The sequence below is a fragment of the Somniosus microcephalus genome, chromosome 11, assembly GCF_052327205.1.
Source record: "Somniosus microcephalus isolate GS21.2 chromosome 11, FLI_Smic_1.0, whole genome shotgun sequence".
Lineage (NCBI taxonomy): Eukaryota > Metazoa > Chordata > Chondrichthyes > Squaliformes > Somniosidae > Somniosus > Somniosus microcephalus.
In genome coordinates this window covers 192,945,515-192,957,166 of record NC_140997.1, presented here as the reverse complement: position 1 = coordinate 192,957,166, position 11,652 = coordinate 192,945,515, and positions in this window count along the sequence as shown.

Genomic DNA, 11,652 nt, shown 5'->3' with positions numbered 1-11,652 from the left:
GCTGGATCCTAATGCTGGATATAGGAAATGGAAAGAATTCTATTCTCCAGCACCTTGATGAGCACTTTTAAATATATATATATATATATTGCTTCACTTGCACCATACACTATAGCCTTCAAAAACAGCCAGGGTTTGTAATATATTGTACTCACCCTAAAATTTCAGGTGCAACTAAAATCAAGTTTTATGACATAAAACAGAGATCAATAAAGGTTGTTGATATCTAATTTTATATATATATATATATGAAAGTTTTGAGATGTGTCTATCACATTTCAGGTGTCACATTGTCACAAATGCAAATTTCTGTGTCACATTTAAAAATAAGTAAAAGTAAAATGTATAGAGTATTCAATACACTATTCAATGTATAGAGTAACATCCCCAGCAACAGAGACAAATTCTAATTGAGTTCAGGAGTCCAATTTTAAAAAGGGAAAGAAAGCCAAACTGACATTAAATTATTCTGAGGATGGAGTAAGACAAATCGGCATCAGATTTACCTGAGGAAGACAGAGCAATTGCACTTGGTTACCTTATAGGGACATAGCAAGTTGCACACAATTCCACTTTAGCAACAGCATAATACATTTTGTGTAAGGTTCCTATCCTTATAAAACAGTGTATCTTCCAACCTACCATGAGTAGTGGCATGGGAGATTGACTTTTTTTTTATCACAACAAAGACTACTTAATGTTGAGATGTTAATTTGCCCCTTGACTAACTTCCTGGCAACTGTGTCAACTTCCTACTACACCAGGCTGAATTTTTCCATCTCCCACATCAGCTATCCTTACAGCCTTGAATAAACCTGTCAAATTGATTCAAATTTGTGCCAGATTATGGACAGTTTCTGCAACGAGCACGCTCTCTTTGGGAATTAGATCAATACTGTCTAAAATCACTTCATGCAGAACTTTTACACCTGGCAGAGACAGGAGAATTTCATACCGAAGGTCTGGCTCCAACCAAAGCATCATCCCAGAGTTGAAAGGACTGTAATCTTGCCCACTATGCCACCCAGTCCTCCAATATGATTTATTCAGAACATTTGTGGTATGTTTTCAAAATAAAAATATCTTAGTGAACATTTTTATAGTTTTGCAACTCTCGCACATAAAATCAGTTTATACTGGTGTGTAATGTTATTTTGTGGTTGTGGCTGTGTATCAGTGTAAATATGATTTTATTTCCATAAGTATTCCTCCACATGATTGTTATAAAGCTAGATACACAATAATGTATATTAGACAGACAGCTCTGCAGATGGATTAAGTAAAATCGAATTCTGTTATTTGTAATATTTGTTCTATATCTGTTAAGGAAACATACTTAAAATCAATTATATTAATTTAACAGCTGCTTATAGCTTAATTGACTAAGTATGTTAAATATATAATTAAAATATAGTCATTTTTTTAACTATTTGCTTATATCAGGAACTTTCTCTATCAGAATTAGATTATTCAATTCCCTCTAGATGGTGTATATGGAATTCAAGCACAGTTCTCAACCAATCATGGAATTCTATTGAACAAAGCTACTTTTCATTTGTTTCCAATGTAAAAAGTTGTGTTGAAACAAATCACTTCCCATCCATTCCCAGTGCATCGAATTCCAATGGACAAAACCAATTCTCAATCACTCCCAATCTGCAGAAATTCAATGGCCCAAACTACTTCCTATTGTATAAAACATAACACATACAGTATCCTTATCTAAGCATACACATGTCTACGTCTCTTTTGGTTTATAATGCTCAATACTCCAAATATAGTCAATCCGATGTTAAATTCCTCCTGGATACACAACATATTTTGTTCCTAATTTTGTTAAAATGAATGATTGTTTCTCGGCCGAATTGATAAATAATTAATTAAATAAGTCAGTACAATGATATTGAAAGGGTTAAAAAGGGCTAAGATGAGGGGATTAAGGAACAGAGTATATCTCCAACCATATAAGGAATGGTTATGAACAGAAGGGAAGTCTGGTGTAATGTGGCCAAAGTGCACAAACCACGAATCACTAACTGAAGAATGTATTGAGAGATAACGTATGGGGTCACAAGACCAATGCACACAGGTCACAAGAATTTGCACCCGAAGCCAACTGTATGATGAAAGAAATGTATACGTGTAATGCACCTAATTGCAAACAGTAACCACGATTCAGAACAAAACCTGTATATAAGGCAGGAAATTTTCAGCGATCGGGGAGCATTCGTCCCAGGATGAGTGACTCCTCTGTTGACTTGTAAATAAAGTTGATTTACTGAATGAACCTCCGGACTCCGAGTGATTGATTGGGAATAAGGTGGACGTCGACCCTTTATATCAGAGGGTCCATCTCGGGGAGAAGAAGCTCTCCCGGTTTACCCTTACAACTTGGCGTAGTCGGCAGGATCTACCGGATGGGCTGAGTAGAGGCATTGTCTCCTTGCATCGAAGCCCAGGGCCGGAGATCCAATGAATCTGAGGCGGAGTCCGGATATGTGAGTAAAGCAACTTGGGTGCATGCTAGGACATTGTAGAAATGAAAATGTCTGAATAAGTTGAGGAGCTCATGTAATATAGAATTGGATATAAAGAAAATCCAATCTAGGCGGAGTTAAAACCACGTAAGCAGGGAAAGGTCCCTGAAGGTCTGGAGGAGTCCCGGAGGTAGCAAACGAGGGGAGAACTAGCAAATCCACCCTAAAAGAATGGCGAACAAAGAGGACGCCAAAAGATCTAAACTCCCGTATGAATTTGTACGCGACAGGTATCGACGGACAACAGTAGGGCATAAGGTAACTTGCCGTATGAATTTGTGCTGATATGTATGAGAAAGTTAAGGAAAAGATGGTAAAAAAAAAGGATATGATGACAAGGTAATAAAAAGAATGGGAAAGGAAGGTGGGATCCTGAATGGGTTCCCGACCGACAGAAAGAATGGTGGAGTAAGGAGAGCAAGAATAAGGAGGAGAAAACTATAGTGGTTCTTTGTCCGGGCCACCTGAAAAATGTGTAAGATTGGGGCCACATGGGAGAGGGAAAAAGAGGAGTTAGTGGAACAGTTAAAAAAGGTAGGCACCAAGTGTGCCGCTGTAATGAAGACAAGGTCAGTGCATAGTGGAAGGAATGATAGTGAGGAGGTTGATTGGGATGATTTAGAAAGAGAAACCTAAAGTTTTACCGACACGGAAGTTATTAGCGTCTGTGCTGAAACAAATAAAACACAAGATTGCTGAGTGAAAGGAACCTTAAAAAATGCTGGGATCTCAGTTTGTGTGAAAGCGTGTGTTAAAGTGTGAAAGTTTTCCTGACTAGAGATGTTTAAGAAATTACAGTATTCCTTTTGTCTGAAAGTCTGTCCTTAAAAAAGAAAAATGTCTGTTGTGTGCTTTAGCCCCACCCACTTCTCTGTGTTTAAAAAAAAGCATTTAACCCTTTTGTTTTGTCTTGGATTTTGGAAGTTTTAAGAATGTGTGAATACGATTGTGCACCCAGAATTGAAACAAAACCTCAAACTACAATTTAAGTTAAGCTGGTGTAAAAAAAACTGAGAAAAACAAAGTTTGTTTAACAAAAGATTAAGTTTCAGTCTAAGATTTAACCTTGAAGTTTCAGTTGCCAATGTGCCTGGAAGAAAATGAATTTGAATGTTTACAAGGCATGGGTGATGCTTTGTTAATGTGGCTACAGTTTCTTTCTTTTCCAAGTGATACTGGTTAGTTAAAAAAAATGATCTGGATTGGATTGGAGTTATGAGGTTAATTAACCTATTAAAACCAGACTTTCATTGTGGCCATGGTGAAATTCAGGTTGGTGCAAATTTGTGTAGACCGTATTGAATAAGATATTTAATGGTCTGAAACCAGTCTTTAAAATATTTACAGTCTTGGATATAGTGAACAGGTTCTGGTCCATACCACTGGCAGAGGAATCGCAAGGGAAATTCGCCTTTACTGTCAGGGATAGACAGTATACATGGACCAGGGTCCCACAGGGGGTCCACAATAGTCCAAATATATTCCACCGTGTACTGAGTCAAGCCTTAGACGAGTTAGACCTATCAAAGTACCTGAGCGCCCTACTCCAATATGTCGATGACATAATGATTGCATCAGAGGATGCCAAAGGACACATGGGAGCATTACTAGCCACCCTCCAGACACTTAAGAAAGCTGGCTTTAAATTGAACCCAAAAAGGCACAGGTTGGACTGTCCAAAGTATCTCGGACATGAAATTAGCCAGGGGTATAAGGCACTCCTGCAGGAACGAAAGGCAGCCATAAAAAACATGCCAAGGCCAGTGACCGTCCAGGGAATGAGGAAACTGTTGGGACTATTTAATTACTGCAGGAATTTTATATCAGACTTTGCAGGGAAAGCAGAGCCGATTCAACGGTTAGCTAAAGGGAGGAGACCCGCCATTGGTAAGATAGAATGGGAGACAGAGCAGGAGGAAGCATATAGGGCCCTTAAACAGGAATTAATAACAGCCCCTGCTCTAGGATTACCAGATCCCACTCAACCCTTCCACCTATATTGTGATTTAGATCATGGGAGTTACTCAGCAGTAGTAATGCAAGATCACGGCGGGAAACAGAGACCCGTTGCGTATTACTCCACCAAGAGAGATCCAGTAGCGAAGGCAATGCCACGATGTGTGGCTGCAATAGATTGTGCCACATGGGCGGTGCAAGTAAGCGAATCAATAGTGATGATGGGAAAGGTAATTTTGCATACCCAACATACCTTAGTGGAACTACTCAACACAGGAAAATTGCGAACCATATCGGATAGCAGAAAGGCTAAATGGGAAGCTATACTACTCCCCAGCGATGGAACTTTGATAATACAGAAACACACCGGGGTCAATCCAGCTTCGGGTATACTAACGGAGGGGGAAGAGCATAGTTGTCAGACAAAAATGGAGGAAGAAATAGGTAGTGGAATAAAGGAAGACCCACTAGAAAATCCCGATATGATAATCTATGTAGATGGATCCCAAAAGTATATCAACGGAGAACCCAGAACAGGGTGGGCAGTAGTAAATCAAGAAGGAAAGACCCTGTTAAAAGGAGCCCTTTATGGGGATAAGTCAGCACAGGTAGCGGAACTAGTGGCTTTAATAAAAGCATTGGAAATAGCAAAGAACAAATGGGTGAATGTCTACACAGATAGCCGATATGCTTTTGGAGTGGTGCATGATTATATGACACTATGGGCCTGAAGGGGTACATGACCTCTACGGGAGAGGTAGTAAAACATGAAAAACTAATAGGAAGGTTAGTTAAGGCTGCACAGGCACCTTTAATTAAAATAAAAGCCCACACAAAGATAGAGGATATGGACTCACAGGAACCCCAGGAACAGGCCCCTATAGGGAATAGGTATGCAGATCTAGCTGCCAAACTAGCTACAGAAGAAATGTAACCGGAGGACGCGTTCAAAAATGAAATAAATATGGTCATGACAGTCAGTGGGATACAGGAAGTGAATATAATGGAGGTACAAGAAAATACTAGTAAAGAGGAAAAAGAGAGATGGAGACAAGCGGGCGCTCGACTACAGGATGGAATTTGGAAATGGGGCCCCCGTAACCAGGTGGTGGCACCGGAATGTTGCAGGCAACAACTGATGGCGCTATACCATGGTGTAACACATACTGGCAGAAGTAACATGTTACACCTACTGACACAGTACTGGTGGTGGCAAAAGATGGGTCGGGAAGTAGCGAAATATTGCCACCGCTGTATAATATGCGCTAAGAATAATATAGGACAGAGATGTAGAGTTAGAGTAGCAAACCAACCCAGGCCCCAAGGACCCTGGGAAAACTTACAAATTGACTTTACCGGCCCCCTAGTGCAGGACCAGGGGAAGAAATATTGCCTGGTAATAATTGACCAATTTACCAGGTGGGTGGAAGCCATTGCCACCCGAGATTGCTCTGCAAAAACAGTTGCACTAATATTGGCTACCGAGGTTATACCCCGTTGGGGAGTGCCTCTGCAAATTGACTCAGACAACGGCACCCACATTACCGGTAAAATAATGAGAGAAACTTGTAAGCTGTTACACGTAACACAAAAATACCACATACCATATCACCCCCAGAGCTCGGGGATGGTAGAAAGAATGAATAGGATACTGAAAAATGTGCTGACAAAAGCCATCCAAGAGACAGGGAAGGGATGGTTGGAATTATTACCCAGCATACTAATGAGGCTGCGAGCCACCCCAGGACTAATGACCGGACTGACCCCCTATGAATTAATGACCGGACAAGCTATGAGACTACCAGAGGATTTGGCTGGAGGGGTGGGAGAACCAGGACCAGTGCAAGATAGATTAAGGCGATACTTAGTACAATTAAATCAGGAGGTACAAGCACTAAATAAAGAAGTAAGGAACCAACAACAGATTAAAGATCTAGAAAGGCAGAATGCTGGACTTAAACCAGGCAAGTTGCCCAGAATAGGTCAACAAGTAATGACGCAAGTTATCAGAAGAAAGGGAATGGAACCCCGTTGGATGGGGCCATATACTGTATTAATGACAAGTGATACATGTGTTTGTCTACAGGAACCGACGGGTATGCGATGAAAGCACTGGATGCAGGTGAAACCATTTAACACTAAAGATCCCCATTCCACCCTCTCCTCTAGGGGAAAGAGCTCGGAAAACGACCAGACCTCTGTTTAAATTACAGATAAACATGGATCCAGTGAGATGGATTATTATAACTACTCTGATGACAACACCTATAAGTCCAAATAACGGGCTGGAAGAAATGGACTACAAGTTAAGATCCCCTAGTGGAGACTCCACAAAGAACTTCATTATATCACACAGTTACGAGTGTGAAAGGCAAGGAAAAGGATGTTACAGGTGTAACGGTACCTGGGTGAACTTGGATCAACAACCATGCGGACCCTGTAGAATGACAGATACCAGCAATATGGTCAGATGTAATAGACACTGGCAGGTGTTGGGTCAAGTAGGGGGAGGATATGTCCTGAGCTGCACGGACAATATCATAAGATGGACTATTGTACACGCCGTTACAACACCGCAACCAACAACAACAAGGATCACACCACAAGGAGTAACCCTAGAACCAACAACACCCCCAATCACAACGATACCTGAAGAACAAAGGTGTCCGAAATTGACGCCTGGGCCCAAAAATGGACTGGTGTTATTTACCAAGGGAGAACAATTGTATGATAATGTGAGACACGAAATTGTACCGGTACTATTGAACTTAACCATGCTACAATGGCCAAGATATTGTGAAAGATTTACTGAAACTAGAGAGTTGTATGCATATATGATAAGGAATGTAATTAACCAAGCTGCTGATGCAACAGGGGCTACCATTTTCAGGGTACATGCTGCATTCCACCAAAGAATTAAGAGGGGCTTAGGAAACGATGTACTCACAGGAATAAATACAGGGACATCGTTCATTAATGCCCTAGATATACAAGGAGTTCAGAGTAATGTGGAGCAATTACGAAGGGTAATACAACAGATTTTAGAGAAAGAAACGGGTTTGGTTCAACAAGAATCAAAGTTGGGAGAACATACGATAAGGAAATTACTCGAGGGAATCAAAGTTATAGAACAAGCATTACCCAAGGCTTGGAATATACAATTGCTGGCATTCCAGATGTTGGAAGACCTGAAGAAAAGGGGTTCACCGGTGACCAAAGATTAAAACAAAAACTGACTAAATTATGAAACTGGTATTGGATTTACTCCATAGAGAGCTGGGGGTTGGTAAAGCCAAGATGCAACAGCTGGTTGTTTTTACACCATCACTGCCAGGAGGATTAGTATTAAGTGATCATTACTGAAACCACAAGTAGTTGCATTCAAAAATGGAGAAGAACATTGAGACATGTGCTGTTGAAGACCCATGCCCTTGTAAAAAGTATAGGTCCCAGTTTTGGGGCAAGAAGAAAGTGAAAAAATGGCACACCACCATCATGTAAAGGATCAACAGTTGTGGCCTTGGCAGCATCACTCCAATCTCGGCTGACAATGAGCTGTCTTCAGTCCTGCACTCAGAGGTTCTCCCCTGGGTGCAACGTGAAACGAAGGCCCTACCTGCTTGTTCGAATGCATAAGAGGTCCCATGGTGCAATTTCACAGCAGGGGAACTTTTCTGGCCTCTTAACCTACACCACCAGAAGCAGATTAACTGGTGATTTGTTTCAATGAAAAAATTAAAAGGGTATGGGGGGAGGGACCAAGTGGACAGTTCAGACATAATGGGCCAAAGGATCTATTACCCGAACAGAGAATTATACTAAAATAAGTGATAACCTATTCCGAAGCTACTGGTTTCCAGTCCCACTGAAGTGCAATGGAGCAGCATTTTCTCCCTTCAGGCTTTCATAAATCACTTGACACTAACCTGGTCTGTGGCCTGCTGAAGGATTGGAAACTTTTCCAGTTTCTCCAAGCCCGTGCAGACATGCTCACTAGTTACTGCAACTGAATATAGAACATGGTCAAAAAACATATCCAGGACCAAGTGGGCCATTCACCTATATAGCTATAGAACAGAATGGATATACTCAAAAGTAATGCAATATTAGACTGTGCCAGGAGTAAGTGGCTATAGGAAGCAGCCTGCACAGAGCAGACACTGTTCAAATGCCCAGTGGGAAATCTTCAAACAAGATGGGTAAAATGCAAATATATTCCTATAAAAAGCAAAAAAAAAAGTGCAAAGGTGAGCGGCACATGATAAAAGAAAGGATGATCACTCAGGGAGAAAGGAGGGATCTAGTTTTTGAAGCATCAAAAATGACTTACTTTGAATTGGTTTTCAAAAATGATAGAAGTGAGGTCAAAGTCTACTTGGAAGATATGGATGAATTTTAGAAAAGGAGTTGGTTCAAAGGGGAAAGAAAAATAAACCAATAAGTCCCAGAATGCACCTTAGGCAGTTGAAAGAGATAAAGGCTCCAGCCACAATCAGTGTGTAATGCTCATTTGACGCCAGCGCTGCCATTTGCGAACTCCACACTCCAGTCTATGCCCTGTCTTAACCTCGCTCAACTGAACATGCATTAAACTAAATGAAGGACCCCTCCGCACCAGCACTATTTAAAGGGATCACAAACTACTTACAGGTTAGTTGCTGGATTATTTCTTCTGGCTGCTGCTGCAATTGTACGTGTTTTTGGAGTTTTCCTATACTTGGCTAAAGTTCAAATACTGTATAGGGAGTACTTTTTTGTTGATCTAAAAAGCTTTCACTGAAACAAGTTGCTTGCAGACATGGGTGGCCTGCTAGGGCTTCCTCTGGGTATTGAATATGACTGGGAGAATGAAGAGAGGCCCTGGAGCCCAGGACAAACTGCTAGAGGAGGGGGAGAGGGGCTGTCAGCAGGAGGCCATATCCACTGAGGGTCTTAGAGAGCAATTCCCTTACCTCAGCTTCAGCAAGGACCAATGCATGAGATGTCTTCACTTCACTAAAGAGGTTGTGACTGAAATCTGCCAACTGCTGCAGCCACAACTGCAACCTCAAAGCAGGGCAAGGACAACATTGCCTGTGGCTGTCATGGTGACCGTGGCTCTTAACTTTTATGTGTCTGACTTCTTCTTGGCTGCTGCTGGAGATATAAGCATCATCTCGCTCTCTGGTGAGCCGGCACCTGCGCTATCTTTGTCCCCCCACCCTGGCTCCTGCGCACTTGTGCCTGGTGTCTCACATCGTACAGATGGTAGCACGGTGGCATAGTGGTTAGCACTGTTGCCTCACAGCGCCAGGGACCCGGGTTCGAATCTGGCCTCAGGTGACTGTCTGTGTGGAGTTTGCACATTCTCCCCGTGTTTGCGTGGGTTTCCTCCGGGTGCTCCGGTTTCCTCCCACAGTCCAAAGATGTGCGGGTTAGGTTGTTTGGCTATGATAAATTGACATCTAGTGTTGGGGGGATTAAATACATGGGGTTACGGGGATAGGGTGGGATATGTGTTGGTGTAGGGGTTACGGGGATCGGGTGGGATATGTGTCGGTGCAGGCTCGATGGGCCGAAATGGCCTCTATCTGCACTGTGGGGTTTCTGTGATTCTGTGAAGACCATGCTAGCACTATCAACAAACTAAACCATAGAGATGAGGAACAGGCAAAAGATGGGGTAGGGAGAGGTTTGTGCCATGCCTATGGCCAATGGACCAGCGGACAGTTAAAACACAATCTGGCACAGATACAATGAGGTGAGGTACCAGACTGGATTAACAGCACACAGCTCTATGGTCTGAGCCAGAATCCAGGCCCTCTGAGTGCTTGTACCCTCAAGGGGATGACCAGAGTATATCCAGTGATACAAAAATGCAAAGCAGAAATGACAGCAATGATAGGCATGGTACTCATGATACCAGACTAGCCACGACTCCATACCCACAATACCAGGTAACAAACATAGGCATAGTGAGGGGTGAGACATACCTCCGATACTATCCAATTGATACCTATGCCATCAGGAAGAATGGTACTATAAGAGGAGTCTCCCTAAACGGATGCCATGGGAAAGGTACGCTTACGATATGCCCATATCCAGTAGCAGAAGGCCCTAAGGATGAGTGCGGCTATAATAAGACAGAGGGGTGCATGTTGGAATTATCACATGTCGATCACCATCACACCCGCTTGGGATATAGAGGCAGAGGGGAGTATTGTATAGCCACCACAGAGACTGAGTACCAATATAGTAACCTTGTATGTGTAATCACAATGCCTAACTTCTGCTTCACACCAAAGATCACTGTGACAATTGGACACACCAGATTGGTGTATGTACACTTAAGGGAGGAAATGAAACTAAATGTGCCAGATAGTTTAAGGGACGAATTGGTCAATTATGAAGATCTGGTGGGGGCTCCGATACCCCTCCCGCAAGAGGATCTGCAAGAGATAAAAGAGGGCTTAAGTAAAATGGTAAAACAATACCTAATGTTGCAAAGGAACCTTGGGGAACTAGAAAGGGGCATAGAAGTAGAACTACAGGAAGTCCCATGGTATGAGAAGCTGTGGGATTGGGGGATGAATGTCAACATTCACCCATGGATCCGCATTACTTCTCACATACTAGTTATAGTGCAATTGGTTTTGGCAATAGGAATGGGAATAGCAGCATGCGCCGCCTGTAAAAAACGTAGAAAACAAAAAAGAAAGAAGGAAATGGAAAAAATGTACATGACCTTGGTAGTGATGTATGCTGTTCGGTGGTAATTGTTACAGAAACCTCCTGAGGCAGATTCCCATCGAGCAGACGGACTATTACTACGAATGAGCGAAGGCTTGGGAGAAAGACCTGCTTAACGGATGTATAATACTAATAACATTAATGATTATAACCTATGTATTTGGGTGGATAATATGTCGATGGAAAGGATGTAGGGGGCATAGAAATCAGGACAATATGATTATATAAACTAGGTGACCCAATGGGTTGGATTTTATCACCACCCTGGCAGGACACCATAATAGGAAAAAAATAATCGGGTTGGTCAATGATTAAAAGGGATTAATCAGGACCAAAAAGGGGGACTGAAAGGGTTAAAAAGGGCTAAGATGAGGGGATTAAGGAACAGAGCATATCTCCAACCATATAAGGAATGGTTATGAACATGTCC